The sequence below is a fragment of the Saimiri boliviensis genome, chromosome 8 (assembly GCF_048565385.1).
Source record: "Saimiri boliviensis isolate mSaiBol1 chromosome 8, mSaiBol1.pri, whole genome shotgun sequence".
Lineage (NCBI taxonomy): Eukaryota > Metazoa > Chordata > Mammalia > Primates > Cebidae > Saimiri > Saimiri boliviensis.
In genome coordinates, this window is record NC_133456.1 from 70,598,522 (window position 1) to 70,618,672 (window position 20,151).

The window sequence follows — 20,151 nt, forward strand, 5'->3', positions numbered from 1 at the left end:
AATAAGTGATTGCCTCTCTCACTGTATCCCTTTGCTAATCTATAGATATACTAATCTATACGGGGTTTTTTTTTTTTTTTTTTGTTTGTTTGTTTGTTTGACACAGAATTTGCTCCTATTGCCCAGGCTGGAGTGCAATGGCATGATCTCAGCTCACAGCAACCTCTACCCGCCAAGTTCAAGCAATTCTCCTGCCTTAGCCTCCCGAGTAGCTGGGATTACAGGCATGCGCCATTACACCCGGCTAATTTATTTTTTTTTATTTTTAGTAGAGATGGGGTTTCACCGTGTTGGTCAGGCTGGTCTCAAACTCCTGACCTCAGGTGATTTGCCCATCTCAGCCTCCCAAAGTGCTGGGATTACAGGTGTGAGCCACTGCGCTTGGCCAGAATTTTTTTTTTTTTTTTTAAATCTAGTTATTTTAAAAATTCACATAACTTTTTTTTTTTTTTGACAGGGTCTTGCTCTGTGGCCCAGGCTGGAGTTGGAGTACAATGGTGATCTTGGCTCACCGTAATCTCCACCTCCCTGGGGGGTTTAAGTGATTCTCCTGCCTCAGCCTCCCGAGTAGCTGGGATTTCAGGCACCTGTCCCCACACCCGGCTAATATTTGTATTTTTAGTAGAGATGGGGTTTCACTATGCTGGCCAGGCTGGTCTCAAACTCCTGACCTCAAGTGATCCACCTGCCTCGGCCTCCCAAAGTACTGGGATTACTGGCGTGAACCACCACATCCAGCCCACATAGCATATTCTTACAAAATTACTATAAAAATCTCTTAGGTTTGTGAGTCAATAATCATTCCAAAATAAAAAGTTAAAAACAAAAATTTGTAACCTTCCATGTCAGCATATACAGATCTTCCAGATCACTTTAAAATCCCATATATTAATAGTATTTCATATGATGAGTGTTGTATAGCCACACTGTTCAACAGAAGTTTCTGCGATAATGGAAATGTTCCGTATCTGTACATTCCACTGTGATCATCACTAGCCCCAGGTTGCAATTGAAATGTGGATAGTATAAATACAGAACTAAATTTTTAATTTTATTAAATTTAAGTTTAAATAGGTACATGTGGCATGGCTTGTGGTTAACCATGTGGTACAGCAGATTTGTACTTTAATCTACTAATAATCATTTAGGTTGTTTCCAATCCCCTCCCCCTCCACACTCACTACAAGCAAACTAAGTGTTAATCTAGTAAAGTAAGGCATGAGAACAAAAAGGAATTGTTTATCCCTTCTTATATATATTAACTCTCCAGAAGCCTGTATTCATTCTAGTGCTTCCCCCTTTGAAGTTCTATACAAACTTATTGAATCAAGTATGTAAAAGGACACTTACACTAAAGGTATTTCCGATATGAAAGAAAAATTTTAAATGTGCAGTAAATTGCATCTTTGGGCTAGAGAAAAAAAATGTGCAGTAAAATAAAAATATTTTTCAAAAAAGGAAAATATGCAATACTTTTTTTTTTTTTTTGAGACAGAGTCTCGCTGGTTCACCAAGGCCAGAGTGCAGTGGCATGATCTCGGCTCACTGCAACCTCTGACTCCTGGGTTCAAGCGATTCTTCTGTCTCACTTCCTGAGTAGCTGGGACTACAGATGTGTACCACCACACCTGGCTAAGTTTTATATTTTTAGTCGAGATGAAGTTTTGCCATGTTGGCCAGGCTTGTCTTAAATTCCTGAACTCAAGTGATCTGCCCACCTCAGCTTCCCAAAGTGCTGAGAATACAGGAAACAATATTTAATGCCAGCATTGATTATGGCAGCAAAACACTGGAATCAATTGAATATCTAAACATGGAGAGTTGGTTCCAATATTTTATTTTACTATTATTTTTTTTTTGAGATAGGGTCTCGATCTGTTCCTCAGGCTGGAGTGCAGTGGTGTAATGACAGCTCACTGCAGCCTTGACCTCCCCAGGCTCAGGTGATCCTCCCACCTTAGCCTCCCAAGTAGATGGGATCACAGGCACTCACCACCACTCTTGGCTAATTATTTTTGTATTTTTTGTAAAGACAAGGTTTTCTCATGTTGCGCAGGCTGATCCAATATTTCATGATCCTCCATATAATGGAAGGAAATACTGTCATTGAAAATGACAATGCTTGTAATTTATTGACATGAAAACAAGTCTATGATATATTTTCAAGTGAAAAAAATACAAAACAGGTTGGCTCACACATGTAATCCCAGCACTTTGGGAGGTTGAGGCAGGCGGATCACTTGAGGTCAGAAGTTTGAGTCCAGCCTGGCCAACATGGTGAAAGGTCCATCTCTACTAAAAATATGAAAATCAGTCAGGCATGGCACATGCCTGTAATCCCAGTTACTCAGGAGGCTGAGGCAGGAGGATCACTTGAACAGGGCAGCAGAGGTTGCAGTGAGCCAAGATCCAACCATTGCATTCCAGCACATTGTACTTTGCAGCCTGGTGTGGTAGCTCACTCCTGTAATCCCAACCCTTTGGGAGGCTGAGGCGGGTGGATCACATGAGGTCAGGAGTTCGAGACCAGCCTGATCACGGAAAAAACCTGTCTCTATTAAAAATACAAAATTAGCCTGGAGTGGTAGATATGCCTGTAATCTAAGCTACTGGGGAGACTGAGGCAGGAGAATTGCTTGAATCCGGGAGGCAGGGGTTGCGGTGAGCTGAGATCATGACACTGTAGTCCGGCCTGGGCAACAAGAGCAAAACTCTGTCTCAAAAAAAAAAAAAAAAAAAAAGAAAGAAAGAAAGAAAGAAATACAAGGTTACCTTTGAGAAGTGACTCTGGATGATGCAGCAAGGGTCAGCAAAAAATCTTTTTTCATTTATGCTTTTGATACTAAATTTTTACTGTGGTTTTCTTTTATTTAAATTTTTTTTTTTTTTTGAGACGGAGTTTCGCTCTTGTTACCCAGGCTGGAGTGCAATGGCGCAATCTCGGCTCACCGCAACCTCCGCCTCCTGGGCTCAGGCAATTCTCCTGCCTCAGCCTCCTGAGTAGCTGGGATTACAGGCATGCACTACCATGCCCAGCTAATTTTTTGTATTTTTAGTAGAGACGGGGTTTCACCATGTTGACCAGGATGGTCTCGATCTCTTGACCTTGTGATCCACCCGCCTCGGCCTCCCAAAGTGCTGGGATTACAGACTTGAGCCACCGCGCCCGGCCTATTTAAATTTTTAATTAATTGTTAAATAAGTCCTGTAAGACCTGGAAAGAGAAAGAAAAAGGAATTGCCTTTCACTTACTTCTACCTTTGCCCAATCTGTAGAAATATTATTTTCTTTCTTTTTTTTTTTTTTTTTGAGGCGGAGTTTCACTCTTGTTACCCAGGCTGGAGTGCAATGGCGCTATCTCGGCTCACCGCAACCTCCGCCTCCTGGGTTCAGGCAGTTCTCCTGCCTCAGCCTCCTGAGTAGCTGGGATTACAGGCACACGCCACCACGCCCAGCTAATTTTTTGTATTTTTAGTAGAGACTGGGTTTCACCATGTTGACCAGGATGGTCTCGATCTCTTGACCTCATGATCCACCCACCTCGGCCTCCCAAAGTGCTGGGATTACAGGCTTGAGCCACCGCGCCCGGCCTCTTTTTTTTTAAAAAAATGGAATTTCACCATGATGGCCAGGCTGGTCTTGAACTCCTGACCTCAGGTGATCTACCCACCCACCTCGGCCTCCCAAAGTGCTAGGATTACAGATGTGAGCCACCACACCTGGCTCTTCGCTAATAAAATTATTCTTAGCCGGGCGTGGTAGCTCAAGCCTGTAATCCCAGCACTTTGGGAGGCCGAGGCGGGTGAATCACGAGGTCGAAAGATCGAGACCATTCTGGTCAACATGGTGAAACCCCGTCTCTACTAAAAATACAAAAACTTAGCTGGGCATGGTGGCGCGTGCCTGTAATCCCAGCTACTCAGGAGGCTGAGGCAGGAGAGTTGCCTGAGCCCAGGAGGCGGAGGTTGCGGTGAGCCGAGATAGCGCCATTGCACTCCAGCCTGGGTAACAAGAGCGAAACTCCGTCTCAAAAAAAACAAAAACAAACAAAAAAAAAACCAAAACAAAACATTAGCTGGGCATGGTGGCGCGTGCCTGTAATCCCAGCTACTCAGGAGGCTGAGGCAGGAGAATTGCTTGAACCCAGGAGGCAGAGGTTGCGGTGAGCCGATATTGCGCCATTGCACTCCAGCCTGGGTAACAAGACCGAAACTCCGTCTCAAAAGAAAAAAAAAAAAAAAAAAGAAAGAAAATAATATTTCTGCCGGGCACGGTGGCTCACGCCTGTAATCCTAGCACTTTGGGAGGCCGAGGCGGGTGGATCATCTGAGGTCAGAAGTTCGAGACCAGCCTGGCCAACATGATGAAGCCCTGTCTCTACTAAAGATTCAAAAAATCGCCGGGCACGGTGGCTCAAGCCTGTAATCCCAGCACTTTGGGAGGCCGAGGCGGGTGGATCACGAGGTCGAGAGATCGAGACCATCCTGGTCAACATGGTGAAACCCCGTCTCTACTAAAAATACAAAAAACTAGCTGGGCGTGGTGGCGCGTGCCTGTAATCCCAGCTACTCAGGAGGCTGAGGCAGGAGAATTGCCTGAACCCAGGAGGTGGAGGTGGAGGTTGCGGTGAGCCGAGATCGCGCCATTGCACTCCAGCCTGGGTAACAAGAGCAAAACTCCGTCTCAAAAAAAAAAAAAAAAAAGATTCAAAAAATCGGCTGGGCACACGCCTGTAATCCCAGCTACTCAGGAGGCTGAGGCAGGAGAATTGCTTGAACCTGGAAGGCGGAGGTTGCAATGAGCCGAGATCACGTCATTGCACTCCAGCCCTGCAGCAGAGCTAGACTCTGTCTCAAAAAAAAAAAAAAAAAAAAAAAAAAGATCTTTCTTACTAGAAATCACTCACCCCAACTTCATTTTAAATCTATTTTTCCTAAAAGATAGGGAAGGACAAAATGGGAAGAATGTACGAAGGTGGGGGGAAATGGAAAGTGAGGAAGAAGAAAGAATATAAATTCGGGGATTGCTGGGAAGGGTTCAGTGTTTCCGGCATGGAGGGTCTCAGACAAAGTGGTAGGAGAGGCGTGGGGAGGAAGATTGGGACTGGAGTCTGAGTGAATGCAGAAGAGCGCTTGGAATATGGTGAAATTCAATAAAGGGAGTGGAATCTTTTTTGTTTTTTTCAGGACAGAGTTTCACTCTTGTTGCCCAGGCTGGAGTGCAGTGGCATGATCTTGGCTCACAGCAACCTCTGCGTGCTGGGTTCAAGCGATTTTCCTGCCTCAGGCTCCTGAGTAGCTGGGATTACAGGCATGCACCACCAAGCCCAACTAATTTTGTATTTCTGGTACAGATGGGGTTTTTCCATGTTGGTGGGGCTGGTTTTGAACTTCCTAACTCAGGGGATCTGTCTTCCTTGGCCTCCGAAAGTGCTGGGATTATAGGCATGAGCCATCACACCAGGCCTGAATCATACGATGTGTTGAAGGTTTGTTTATTTATTTGTTTGTTTGAGACAAGGGATCTTGCTGTGCTGCCCAGATTGTTCTTTAACTCTGGGCCTCAAGTGATCCTCCTGCCTCAGCCTCCCAAAGTGCTGGGATTGCTGACTCAGCCTGGCTACGTTGAAGATTTAAATTACCCCAGTTTTTTGTCTTCCTAGCTATACTGTGAGCCCTGTGAGGGGCTGTTTTCTTTCTTTCTTTTTTTTTTTTTTGAGATGGAGTTTCGCTCTTGTTACCCAGGCTGGAGTGCAATGGCGCGATCTGGCTCACCGCAACCTCTGCCTCCTGGGTTCAGGCAATTCTCCTGCCTCAGCCTCCTGAGTAGCTGGGATTACAGGCATGTGCCACCATGCCCAGCTAAGTTTTTGTATTTTTAGTAGAGACGGGGTTTCACCATGTTGACCAGGATGGCCTCGATCTCTCGACCTCGTGATCCACCCGCCTCGGCCTCCCAAAGTGCTGGGATTACAGGCTTGAGCCACCTCGCCCGGCGAGGGGCTGTTTTCATCAAGTTCACCTTTATAACCCTAGGGGCCAGCAAAATGCCTGGCAAGTGATAATGCTAAATAAATCTCTGCTGACTAAATGAATTAATTCGTAAGCGTTCTATCTGGAGGTAGCGTTGACAAAACAAACAAACAAATGAAAAACAAAAAAGAATCTGATTTTAGAATCAGAGGACCTTGTTTCAAAACTTCTCTCCAGCTGACACATGCGTGATGAATGTTACATAACCTCTTTGAATAGTTTACTCAGCTGATGCTAATACTCACCTTAAGGTGTTATTTTGAGAACTAAATGAGAACATACTTCCGAATTGCTTAAGCACATTACCTGACAGATTATAGGCATTCAACAAATGTCAGTTTCTTATTGCCTCCTTCCCACTATCCAGTATTAAAATATGCACTAGGAGACTTTATGTCCAGATTGTAAGAGAGAGCCTGCCCGCCTGCTTTCCTTCCTTCCTGCCTTCCTTCCTCCCCTCCCCCTCCCCCTCCTCCTCCCCCTTTCCCCTCCTCCCCTCCCCCTCCCCTCCCCCTCCCCTTCCTCTCCCCCTCCCCCTCCAACTCTCCCTCTCTCTTTCTTTCTTTTCTTTCTTCTCTTGCCCTGTCACCCAGGCTGAAGTGCAATAGTACAATCTTGGCTCACTGCATTTCAGGCCAGGTGCGGTGGCTCAAGTCTGTAATCCCGGCACTTTGGGAGGCCAAGGTGGGCAGATCACTTGAGGCCAGGAGTTTGAGACCAGCCTGGCCAGCATGGTGAAACCCCATCTCTACTAAAAATACAAAAATTAGCTGGTGTGGTGATGCATGCCTATAGTCCCAGCTACTCAGGAGTCAGAGGCAGGAAAATCGCTTGAACCCAGGAGGCGGAGGTTGCAATGAGCTGAGGTTGCGCCACTGTACTCCAGCCTGGGCGACAGGATGAGATCCTGTCTAGGAAAAAAAAAAAAAAAAGAAGAAGTTCAAATCTGAATGTCTTTACTCAGTGTTATATAGTCATTATAAACACAAGCTCTGCTGGGCGTGGTGGCTCACACCTGTAAGCCTAGTACTTTGAGAGGCCGAGATGGGTGGATCACCTAAGATCAGGAGTTCAAGACCAGCCTGGCCATCATGGTGAAACCCCATCTTTATATAAAAAGAAAACAAACAAACAAAAAAAAAAACAAAAAAAAACCACAAGCTCTGTAACCAGATTATTTAAAGTCCCAGGTTTGTACTCAATTTTGAAATCTACGAAATGGGAGTAATTGTAGTTTATACATAGATTAAATGAGTTGTAACCTTTGTAGAGACTATTAACTTTTCACTCTCTTGACAGTGTTATTTAATGCACAAATTAATGTCTTAATTTTTTTATATTTTTTAATGTGTCCACTCAAAATGTCTTTGAGTTTTGTGCCCACCCACTTTCCCATAAGTCTTAACGGTTTTTATTGCATGATTTCTATAGCATGGTGGTTTTAAACAATACTTACATTTCGGCCGGGCGCGGTGGCTCAAGCCTGTAATCCCAGCACTTTGGGAGGCCGAGACGGGTGGATCACGAGGTCAAGAGATCGAGACCATCCTGGTCAACATGGTGAAACCCCGTCTCTACTAAAAAAGGTGCAAAAAATTAGCTGGGCGTGGTGGCGTGTGCCTGTAATCCCAGCTACTCAGGAGCCTGAGGCAGGAGAATTGCCTGAACCCAGGAGGCGGAGGTTGCGGTGAGCCGAGATCGCGCCATTGCACTCCAGCCTGGGTAACAAGAGCGAAACTCCGTCTCAAAAAAAAAAAAAACAAAAAACAAACAAAAAAAAAAAACTTACATTTCAGGATAAGTAGAACTGGGAAAAGACTCAGTGGAAGGAAATCTTGGCTTCTTTGGATAATTGAAAGCAATTCAGCATTGCTGGGGCACCCCCTCCTTGCAGAAGCTTGGATTATAGCTGATGCTCCCCAACCTCTTACTGTGAGTCAGCAGTATGGGAAGCCCTTTGCCATACAAATTAACTCAGCAGCCCTCATGATAATGCTTGAAGGTGTGCCCTATTTTAGAATATTTTCTAGATCAGAATCTGAGGTAGAAGGCTTTGAGGGAACCTATGCAGGGTCATACAACAGTAAGTGATAGAGACATCAGCTGAACCCAACCCACCCCAGAGCTGCATGCTCTTAACTAGATCCCAGGACAGAGGTTATTTTGTTTCATTTTTATTTCTTTCATTTAAGATTGTGCTGGTGGCAGGGGGGACCCAAAACAAATTTTATTATTTGTAAAAAAAAATTTGTATTACTATTATTTTTTGAGATGGAGTCATGCTCTGTTGCCCAGGCTGGAGTACAATTGTGAGATCTCACTGCACTCTCTGCCTCTCAGGTTCAAGAGATTCTCCCGCCTCAGCCTCCCAAGTAGCTGGGATTACAGGCGTGCGCCACCATGTCCAGCTAATTTTTGTATTTTTAGTAGAGACGGCCTTTCACCATATTGGTCGGGCTGGTCTCAAACTCCTGACCTCATAATTCACCTGCCTCGGCCTCCCAAAGTGCTGGGATTACAGGTGTAAGCTACTATGCCCAGCCAAAAAATTGCTATAAATATTTTTTACCATGTATTTCTATTCCCAATATTTTGTACTTACTTCTAGTTGTTGCATATACTTAGCTTAGTGTTTATGAGTCAGACAGACGTGGATAGCCCTAACACTTGGTACCTGTGTAACTCTATGACTCTTTTCAGCCTCACTTTCTCTACCACTTAGTTATTTACTAATTCTTGACAGTTTCTCCTGGATGTCTAATACACATCTCCAACCAAAACAGAGCTTTGTTTGTTTGTTTCTTTTTCGAGATGGAGTCTCGCTCTGTCACCCAGGCTGGAGTGCAGTGGTATGTTCTCGGCTCACTGCAACCTCTGCCTCCCTGGTTCAAGTGATTCCCCTGCCTTAACCTCTTGAGTAACTGGGATTATAGGCACCTACCACCACATCTGGCTGATTTTTGTATTTTTAATAGAGACAGGGTTTTACCATGTTGGCCAGGCTGGTCTTGAACACCTGACCTCAGGTGATCCACCTGCATTGGCCTCCCAAAGTGCTGGGATTACAGGGTGAGCCACCATGCCTGGCCCAGAGCTTTTAATTCTAGTCACTACCTCTCCTCCAGCCCTCTACACAAAATCTGGTCCCAAAAGCTCCCTCACTAATTTAATTAATACCACCAACGTGCACCCTTTAGCAACCCAAAACATCAGGGGTCATTCTTCCTTTTTCCGAGACAGGGTCCTGCTCTGTCACCCAAGCTGGAGTGCAGTCATACAGTCATAGCTCACTGCAGTCTCAAACTCTTGGGCTCAAGCAAACCTCCCACCTCAGCCTCCTAAGTAGCCGGGACTACAGGTGCATGGGTTTTTATTTCTGTAGAGACAAGGTTTTGTCATGTTGCTCAGGCTGGTCTCAAACTCCCGGCTCAAGTGATCCTCCTGCCTTGGCCTCCGAAAGTGCTGGGATTACAGGAGTGAGCCACCACACCTGACTCAGGGTAGTTCTTAACTCCTTCATTGACCTTATCTCCCCCTAGCTCCACGAGCATTAAAATAACCACCCAGTCCTTTTAATTTGACCTCCAGATGACATCTCTGCTTTATCTACTTCTCTCTATCCGCACCTTTGCCCCCTCCTACCCGCAAGCAATCATCACCTCTGGCGGAGAATTCTAGAGTAATCCCTTCATCGGCTCCCTGATCTTCCGTCTTGTTCTTCTTTAATCCACTCTCTACAAGGACAAATGTGCATTTCTTAAAATTGTAATCAGATCCAAGCCACTCCCTTATTTAAAACCCTCTACGGACTTCTGCTGTTCAGGGTAAAAGCTAAACTCCTTACTGTAACCTATCGAGCTCCTGTGTCCTGGGGCCCATTTTCCCCACGTTGACTGATACTGCTCAGCCCTGCTCACCCTGCACCAGCCGCATTGGTCTTTTTTCTGTTCCTTGAACAAGTCAGTCCCGTTCTCACTTCTGTACTTTCAAACCTTTCAAATCTCAGCTCAAGTGTCAGCTTCTCGGGGTCTCTCCTGACCCCCCTGTCTAGGCTGGCCTCCATAGGCTGACTCTTTTCTCATACATCTGTTTAGATTTTTTTCCCAGCAATAATCTCAACATGTAATTATCTTGTTTGTTTATTCGCTTCTTTTGTTTATGACCCTGTTTCTGTCACCTACACTGTAATGTAAGTTCTATGATGGCTGCGACCTTTATCTTAGTCACTGCTAACCAGATCCTGAGAGCTTGGAACATGTGGTCCCCAAGAAATGAATGAATAAATAAATGAATAAATGAAAGCATGTCTTAGCCAGGCACGGTGGCTCAAGCCTGTAATCCCAGCACTTTGGGAGGCCGAGGCAGGTGGATCATGAGGTCAAGAGATCGAGACCATCCTGGTCAACATGGTGAAACCCCCTACCAAAAATACAAAAAATTAGCTGGGCATGGTGGCACGTGCCTGTAATCGCAGCTACTCAGGAGGCTGAGGCAAGAGAATTGCCTGAACCCAGGAGGCGGAGGTTGCGGTGAGCCGAGATCGCGCCATTGCACTCCAGCCTGGGTAACAAGAGCAAAACTCCGTCTCAAAAAAAAAAAGCAAGCATGTCTTAACTCCTAATACTGACATAAACAGTCGTCTCCTCTACGTGGAGCACTATGCTGGTTGCTGGAATAACTAACAAAGCATCTTTATTTGAAAGAAACAGGTAAACTAATAACTATATGAAATATATATATAATGGCCGGGCGTGGTGGCTCATGCCCTTAATCCCAGCACTTTAGGAGGCCGAGGCAGGTGGATCACAATGTCAGGAGTACGAGATCAGCCTGGCCAAGAAGGAGAAACCCGTCTCTACTAAAAATACAAAAATTAGCCAGGCACATTGGCAGGTGCCTGTAATCCCAGTTGCTCAGGAGGCTGAGGCAGGAGAATCACTTGAACCCGGGAGGTGGAGGTTGCAGTGAGCCAGGATCGCACCACTGCACTCCAGCCTGGGTGACAGAGCGAGACTCCATCTAAAAAAAAAAGAAAGATATATATAAACACAGATATAAAGTAAGGGTGAAACACAGATAAGAGCAGCTCCTCAGGAGGCTGAGGCAGGAGAATCGCTTGAACCTGGGAGGAGGAGGCTGCAGTGATCCGAGATGGCACCACTGCACTCCAGCCTGGGCGACAGAGAGAGACTCCATCTCAAAACAAAAGAAAAAGAAATCTTCATAAAGAAATCATTTCCAATAACTCCATAGTCAGTGGCCATCCTGAATTTTAATCCCCAGGTTATTGGATACATTTCATACAGAGATTGGCAGTTTGGCAAGCTTGTCAGTTCAATATTCTGCTTGCCAAGAGAAAGAAAGTTGTGACTCCTTGCTTTCTCATTCTATCCTTCTGAAGGGAATAAAGAAAGCGATCTCAAATACAGCTTGCTGTATCAGCATTGAAGGGAAAGAGCTAATATGCATTTACACAATCCAGTTCATACTCACGTAATCTACTGAAGGAAACAGCAGAGTGACATTTGCAGCTAATCCTTCCGTGGGGTTGTGACTAAGACTGCAGACAGCAGAAGGAAAGCTCACAGTTTCCTGTACATGGAAGCAAATGAAAACTTCATCAGCAAAGGGGTACCTGTAATAGGAGAACACGTTTTTTTTTTTATGACAGAGTTTCGCTCTGTTGCCCAGGCTGGAGTGCAGTGGTGCCATCTCAGCTCACCTAAACCTCTGCCTCCAGGTTCAAGCGAGTCTCCTGCCTCAGCCTCCTGAGTAGCTAGGATTATAGGCATGCACCGCCACTGTCCGGCTAATTTTAGTAGAGACAAGATTTCATCATGTTGGCCAGGCTGGTCTTGAACTCCTGACCTCAGGTGATCCACCCACCTCGGCCTCCTAAAGTGCTGGGATTACAGGCTTGAGCTACCGCATCAGCTTTTTGCTTTTTTTTTTTAAAGGACCTTTTATCTCTGTTATCCTGAAATGGAAACACCGTAAACCACCCAATTAATGAGAAAGCTGGGACGTGAGGGATAGAGCCACGTGCTCTAGGGAGATGCAGGATGATGAGAGGTAAAAGAGAAGTGAGTTCAGGGGCAGAAAAGCACGCGGGCTAAGACCACGTGGACCTGACAGAAGAGGGTTGTGCATGTTTTACACAGTGATCGGGGCCTCTCTGTTGGCATCCTGTCATGCCACATACGTGGTATTTCCTTGTTCCTTGTTCAGATGCAGAAGGGGGAGGACAGCGGCTGTTTGGAAAGCAGATGTGAGCACAGCAACTCACCACAGTGCCGTCCTTACTCTGCCTTTGGCCACTTCGAGTCTGAACTGTCACTGTCTTCTCTGCTGATTTCTTGAAAACCATTTTTTGGGGTGTGTGTGTGTGTGTGTGTGTGTGTGTGTGTGTGTGTGTGTGTGTGTGTGTTTTGAGATGGAGTCTCGCTCTGTGGCCCAGGCTGGAGTGCAGTGGCATGATCCCTGCTCACTGCAACCTCCGCCTCCTGGGTTAAGCAATTCTCCTGCCTCAGCCTCCTGAGTAGCTGAGATTACAGGTGTCTGGCACCAAATTCGGTTAAATTTTGTCTTTAGTGGAGATGGGTTTCACAACAGCTAGGAGTTGGCCAGGCTGGTCTCGAACTCCTGACCTCAAGTGATCCATCCACCTCGGCCTCCCAAAGTGCTGGGATTACAGGCGTGAGCCACTGTGCCTGGCCGAAAACCAATATGTTTTAATGATAGATTGGTAGCATTCTGGGGACAAGGATTGATATTGGGGCCTTTTTTTTTTTTTCAAGACTGAGTCTTACTCTTTCGCTCAGGCTGTAGTTCAATGGCATGATCTTGGTTCATTGCAACCTCCGCTTCCTAGGTTCAAGTGGTTCTCCTGCCTCAGCCTTTCAAGTTGTTGAAATTACGGGCACCCACCACCACGCCCAACTAATTTTTGTGTCTTTAGTGGAGACGAGGTTTCACCATGTTGGTCAGGCTGCTCTCCAACTCCTGACCTCAAGTGATCCACCCGCCTCGGCCTCCCAGAGTGTTGGGATTACAGGCCTGAGCCACCGCGCCCAGCGGGGCTTTTTTCTTGGCCTCACCAGAGTTCATTTGAGTTCTAGCATTTGAGTACTTCTTGTTCAAACCCAAGGTAGCAGTGATTCACCGACTGTTTTGATTGGGAGAACCCTCCAAGGGACTCCTTGCCTTCACCACTCCCAGGCACACTGGAATGGATCACGTTAATTTTCTTGATCTTCCGCAATCGACTCCTTATAATGCAAAACCTCTCTCATAAACACACCCCTTTTCCCCACACCACCCACCTGGTTATTGAAGACGGACATTTAGGAGACGATATGGACTACGTCCTTCTTTTAATTTCTGCCTCCACCCGTGTTGAATCATTATAGTCTTATCAATTTTAGCCTTCCGTTTTTTTTTTTTTTTTTGGAAAAAGTTTTGCTCTTATTGCCCAGGCTGGAGTGCAATAGTTCGATCTCGGCTCACTGTAACCTCCGCCTCCCAGGTTCAAGCAATTTTCTTGCCTCAGCCTCCTGAATAGCTGGGATTACAGGTGTCCACCACGCATGGTGAAACCCTGTCTCTACTAAAAATACAAATATATATATTTGTATTTTTAATATATAATTATCTATGTTATATAAAGTATCCTTATATATACGAATATATATTTGTATTTTTAATATATATATTATCTGTTATATAATATATACTTATATATAAAAATATATATTTGTATTTTTAATATATATGATACATATTATATATAATATATGTTTTATATATATATATTTGTGCCCAGCCTCCAAAAGTTTTTTTTTTTTTTTTTTTTTTTTGAAACGGAGTTTCGCTCTTGTTACCCAGGCTGGAGTGCAATGGCGCGATCTCGGCTCACTGCAACCTCCTGGGTTCAGGCAATCCTCCTGCCTCAGCCTCCTGAGTAGCTGGGATTACAGGCATGCGCCACCATGCCCAGCTAATTTTTTGTATTTTTAGTAGAGACGGGGTTTCACCATGTTGATCAGGATGGTCACGATCTCTCGACCTCGTGATCCACCTGCCTCGACCTCCCAAAGTGCTGGGATTACAGGCTTGAGCCACCGCGCCCGGCCTCTCCAAAAGTTTTTGAAATCATAAATAGGTATTGAATTTTGTCGAAAGAATTTTCTGTATTCATTGATATAATCCTGTAATTTTTTTAACCTGTTAATATGGTGAGTTTTATTAATTAGTTTACAAATTTTTATATTTTTAAATTTTTTTGAGATAGGGTCTGTCTCTGTCATCCAGGCTGCAGTGCAGTGGCATAGCATGAGTCACTGCAGGCTTGGTCTCCAGGGCTCAAGTTATCCTCCCACCTCAGCCTTTTGAGTAGCTAGGACTTCAGGCACAGGCCACCATGCCCAGCCATGCTTTTAATTTTCAGCAGAAATAAAGTCTCACTACGTTGCCTAGGCTGGTCCCGAACTCTTGAGCTCAACTGATCCTTATGTCTTGGCCCCTCAAACTGTTGGGATTATAGGTGTGAGCCTCTGGGCCCAGCTAATTTTTAAGTATTGAATCAACCTTGCGTGCCTGAAATAAATCTCTCTTGGTCATGTGTATAGTTCTTGTTCTATATTATCTTTACATTATATTATTTTTTTTTTTTTTTTTTTTTTTTTCTGTGAGATGAAGCCTGGCTCTGTCTCTCAGGCTGGAGTGCATGGTGCCATCTCGGCTCACAGCAACTTCTGCTTCCTGGGTTCAAGCAATTCTCCCACCCAGGTGTGTACCACCACACCCAGCTAATGTTTGTATTTTTTTTTTTTTTTTTTTTTTAAGATGGAGTCTTGCTCTGTCACCCAGGCTGGAATGCAGTGGTATGATCTCAGCTCACTGCAACCTCTGCCTCCCGGGTTCAAGTGATTCTCCTGCCTCAGACTCCTGAGTAGCTGGGAAAATAGGCACACATCACTATGCCTGGCTATAATTTTAGTAGAGATGGGTTTCAACATATTGGTCAGGCTGGTCTTGAACTCCTGACCTCAGGTGATCCACCTGCCTTGGCCTCCCAAAGTGTGAGATTACAGGCATGAGCCACGGTGCCCAGCAATTTTTGATTTTTTAGTAGAAACTGGGTTTCACCATGTTGGCCAGGCTGGTCTCTCAGCCTATATTACTTTTATATATTACTGAATTCTGTTTGCTAACAAAATTTGTTCTACTTGCTAATATAATTTATTAAACTTTTCAAATTGTTTAAAAATTTCGGCCGGGCGCGGTGGCTCAAGCCTGTAATCCCAGCACTTTGGGAGGTTGAGGCAGGTGGATCACAAGGTCAAGAGATCGAGACCATCCTGGTCAACATGGTGAAACCCCGTCTCTACTAACAATACAAAAAATTAGCTGGGCGTGGTGGCGTGTGCCTGTAATCCCAGCTACTCAGGAGGCTGAGGCAGGAGAATTGCCTGAACCCAGGAGGCGGAGGTTGCGGTGAGTCGAGATCGCGCCATTGCACTCCAGCCTGGGTAACAAGAGCGAAACTCCGTCTAAAAAAAAAAAAAAAAAAAAAAAAAAAATTTCGGCCGGGCGCGGTGGCTCAAGCCTGTAATCCCAGCACTTCGGGAGGCCGAGGCGGGTGGATCACGAGGTTGAGAGATCGAGACCATCCTGGTCAACATGGTGAAACCTCGTCTCTACTAACAATACAAAAAATTAGCTGGGCATGGTGGCGCGTGCCTGTAATTCCAGCTACTCAGGAGGCTGAGGCAGGAGAATTGCTTGAACCCAGGAGGTGGAGGTTGCGGTGAGCCGAGATCACGCCATTGCACTCCAGCCTGGGTAACAAGAGCTAAACTCCATCTCAAAAAAAAAAGAAAAAAAAAAAATTTTCGATGTCTATATTCCTTTTTTTTTTTTTTTTTTTTTTAAAGATGGGGTTTCACCATTTTGGTCAGGCTGGCCTTGAACTCCCGACCTCAGGTGATCCGCCCACCTTAGCCTCCAAAGTACTTGGATTACAGGCGTGAGCCACCACGCCCGGCCTTGATGTCTATATTCCTAAAGAATCTGGATCTCCGCCTCCCAGAGTGCTGGAATTACAGGGGTGAGCCATTGCACCTGGCCTCACTGAAGCATTTTACCATGGCTGCTTTAAAATCTTCGTGAGATCATTCTAATGTCTCTGTTATCTTGGAATTGGAATCTACTGATTGTCTTTTTATTTTATTTTTAATTTTTTTTAGAAAAGAAGATGAGTGATTTTTCATTGAAAAATCAGATATTTTTCAGGCCGGGTGCAGTGGCTCACATCTGTAATCCCAGCACTTTGGAAGGCCAAGGCGGGTGGATCACAAGGTCAAGAGATCAAGACCATCCTGGCCAATATGGTGAAACCCCGTCTCTACTAAAAATACAAAAATTAGCCAGGCATTTGGCATGCGCCTGTAGTCCCAGCTACTCAGGAGGCTGAGGCAGAAGAATTGCTTGAACCTGGGAGGCGGAGGTTGCAGTGAGCTGAGACTGCACCACTGTGCTCCAGCCTGGAGATAGAGCAAGACTCCATCTCAAAAAAAAAAAAAAAAAAAAAAAAGAAAATCAGATATTTTCATATTATGTTTTGAGACTGCATCTTATTTAAATATTCCGTTTTAGTTGTCTTTCTCTGACATCCTTCTTGCAAGGAAAGGAAGAATGCCACCTTACCACTGCCATCCTGACTTAGAAATCCAGTTTAAGGCTGGGTGCGGTGGCTCACGACTTAATCCCAGCACTTTGGGAGGCCAAGGTGGGTGGATTACTTGAGGTCAGGAGTTTGAGACCAGCCTGGCCAACATGGTGAAACTCTATCTCTACTAAAAGTACAAAAAAGTTAGCCGGGGGTAAGGGGGTGGGTGGTATGCACCTGTAATCCCAGCTACTCGGGAGGCTGAGGCAAGAGAACTGCTTGAACCTGGAGTCAGCAGTTGTAGTGAGCCGAGATGGTGCCATTGCACTCCAGCCTGGGTGACAAAATGAGATTCTGTCTCCCCCCCACCCCGCAAAAAATCCCACTTAATCATTATGCTTCTGTTTATAGCTGAGATGGCGGTGCTCCCTGTTACTGAGTCACAGGAGGCTGCAGCTCCCGGCATGGTCTCCACCGACGCTGCGGTGGCCTCGTCAGTGACCTTGTCAGTGGCCTTTCTACCACAGTGCTGGCGAATATCCTGACTCCCCACTGGGCTTTCCTCCACACTGTTCAGTGGCTATGAGGAGGAATGCTTATTACTGCCAGGTGGGGGTGAAAGTCTAGAATCCTTAGGTGTCTCTCTACGGAAAACTGGGCTGAGAGTAGCGTCTTGTTACGGGTTGGTAGGGATGTATGGCCTTCTCTGACACCGTCCCAGTGTGGGTGCCGTGGCATCTCCCACGGTCTCAAAAGGGTGAAATTCTAGGTCCCTATTTGGCCTTTGCTGGCTGGTGTGGAGGTGGTGCCGTAGTTTTTCTGTGGTGTTTGGCTGGAGTGAAGCAGTTATTATCTAAAACTTCTCTGTTTTGCTAGGCTGTCCCTTTCCTGGTTCTTTGGCAAGAGAGAGTAGGTTTTTGTTGGGGTGCTTTTGTCTGCATTTATTAGCATTTCTGGGTTGCCAGTTTGTTCTGCTCCAAGTCTGAGATATATGAGACAAAAAGAAACCCAGGAGCCGGGTGCGGTGGCTCACCCCTGGAATCCCAGCACTTTGGGAGGTTGAGGCAGGCGGATTACAAGGTCAGGAGATCGAGACCATCCTGGCCAACATGGTGATCATCTCTACTAAAAATACAAAAATTAGCTGGACGTCCTGGCGTGTGCCTGTGATCCCAGTTACTTTGGAGGCTGAGGCAGGAGAATCGCTTGAACCAGGGAATTGGAGGTTGCAGTGAGCCCAGATGGTGCCACTGCCCTCCAGCCTGGCGACAGAGCGAGACTGTCCAAAAAAAAAGAAAAGAAAAAAGAAAACCCAGGAAATTCATGACTGTGTTTTTCCTTTCGGCCCCAAGTTTTCCAGATAGCCTGGCTTTTCCCTCCACCTTTCTGAGCTGAGCCTTGAGATTAGATATAGATATAGATATAGATATAGATCTTATCAACATATTTTATAAATAATATCGATGCAAATATATATGTAACATCTACATATATCTATATATCATATATAGATATATTTATATATAAAATTTCCAGAATTTTTTGATTGTACTTAGCAGGAGTAATAAAAAAAAGTCAGTCTATTTCATTTCCCAGAAGTGAGAAATATTATTTTTTGTTTTTACTTTAAAAAAATTTTCTCAGCCGGGCGCGGTGGCTCACGCCTATAATTCCAGCACTTTGGGAGGCCGAGGCGGGTGGATCACGAGGTCACGAGATCAAGACCATTCTGGTCAACATGGTGAAACCCCGTCTCTACTAAAAATACAAAAACTAGCTGGGCATGGTGGCACGTGCCTGTAATCCCAGCTACTCAGGAGGCTGAGGCAGGAGAATTGCCTGAACCCAGGAGGCAGAGGTTGCGGTGAGCTGAGATCGTGCCGTTGCACTCCAGCCTGGGTAACAAGAGTGAAACTCCGTCTCAAAAAAAAAAAAAAAAAAAAAAAATTCTCCCACCCCCAACTGAAATTTTTATTTTTTTATTTATTTTTTTTTTTGAGATGGAGTTTCCCTCTTGTTACCCAGGCTGGAGTGCAATGGCACAATCTCGGCTCACCGCAACCTCCGCCTCCTGGGTTCAGGCAATTCTCCTGCCTCAGCCTCCTGAGTAGCTGGGATTACAGGCACGCACCACCATGCCCAGCTAACTTTTTTTTTTTTTTTTTTTTTGAGACAGAGTTTCGCTCTTGTTACCCAGGCTGGAGTGCAATGGCGCGATCTCGGCTCACCGCAACCTCTGTCTCCTGGGTTCAGGCAATTCTCCTGCCTCAGCCTCCTGAGTAGCTGGGATTACAGGCACGTGCCACCATGCCCAGCTAATTTTTTGTATTTTTAGTAGAGACGGGGTTTCACTATGTTGACCGGGATGGTCTCGATTTCTTGACCTCGTGATCCATCCGCCTCAGCCTCCCAAAGTGCTGGGATTACAGGCTTGCGCCAACGCGCCCGGCAGCCCAGCTAACTTTTTCTATTTTTAGTAGAGACGGGGTTTCACCATGTTGACTGGGATGGTCTCGATCTCTTGACCTCGTGATCCACCTGCCTCGGCCTCCCAAAGTGCTGGGATTACAGACTTGAGCCACCGCGCCCGGCGAAAAATATTATTATTATTCTTCTTTTCTTTTCTTTTTCTTTTTTTTTTTTTTTGAGACAGAGTCTCGCTCTGTCGCCAGGTGTGAGGCTGGAGTACAGTGGTGCAATCTTGGCTCACTGCAACCTCTGCCTCCCGGGTTCAAGCAATTCTCCTGCCTCAGCCTCCCGAGTAGCTGGGACTACAAACATGCGCCATCATGCCCAGCTAATTTTTATATTTTAGTAGAGACAGGGTTTCGCTATGTTGGCCAGGTTGGTCTCGATCTCTGGACCTCGTGATCCACCCGCCTCGGCCTCCCAAAGTGCTGGGATTACAGGCGTGAGCCACCGCGCCCGGCCAAGAAATATTATTTTTTAAAAGATTTGACATTTTGTCAATAATAATAATTTAGTATAAAGAGGGAAAATTACCATACGGAATGGCGAGACAGAAAGCAAGTCCCTTGAGTTGGTGAGAGAAACGGTGATTCAGATGACACGTGGCGGGGTTCGTTCTCTGATAGAATCGGGAACACTTCTTCCGTTGGCACAAAAGGGAAGGTAGGTGGACATAAACTGCAGACAGGTCTAGAGAGTCAGAGTTAAATAGACGAGGGGATTTTTCTATATTAGACAGTGCTGTTCAATAAACATTTCGGAGATGGTGAAAATGTTCTGTGTCTACACTGTCTAATATGATAGTAAGTGGAAATGTGGTTGTTTAGCATTTGCAATGTGGTTAGTGCAACCGAGGCACTGAATTTTTAATTTAAATCAATCTAAATAGGGCCGGGCATGATGGCTCATGCCTATAATCCCAGCATTTTGGGAGGCTGAGGCAGGCAGATCACTTGAGGTCAGGAGTTTGAGACTAGCCTG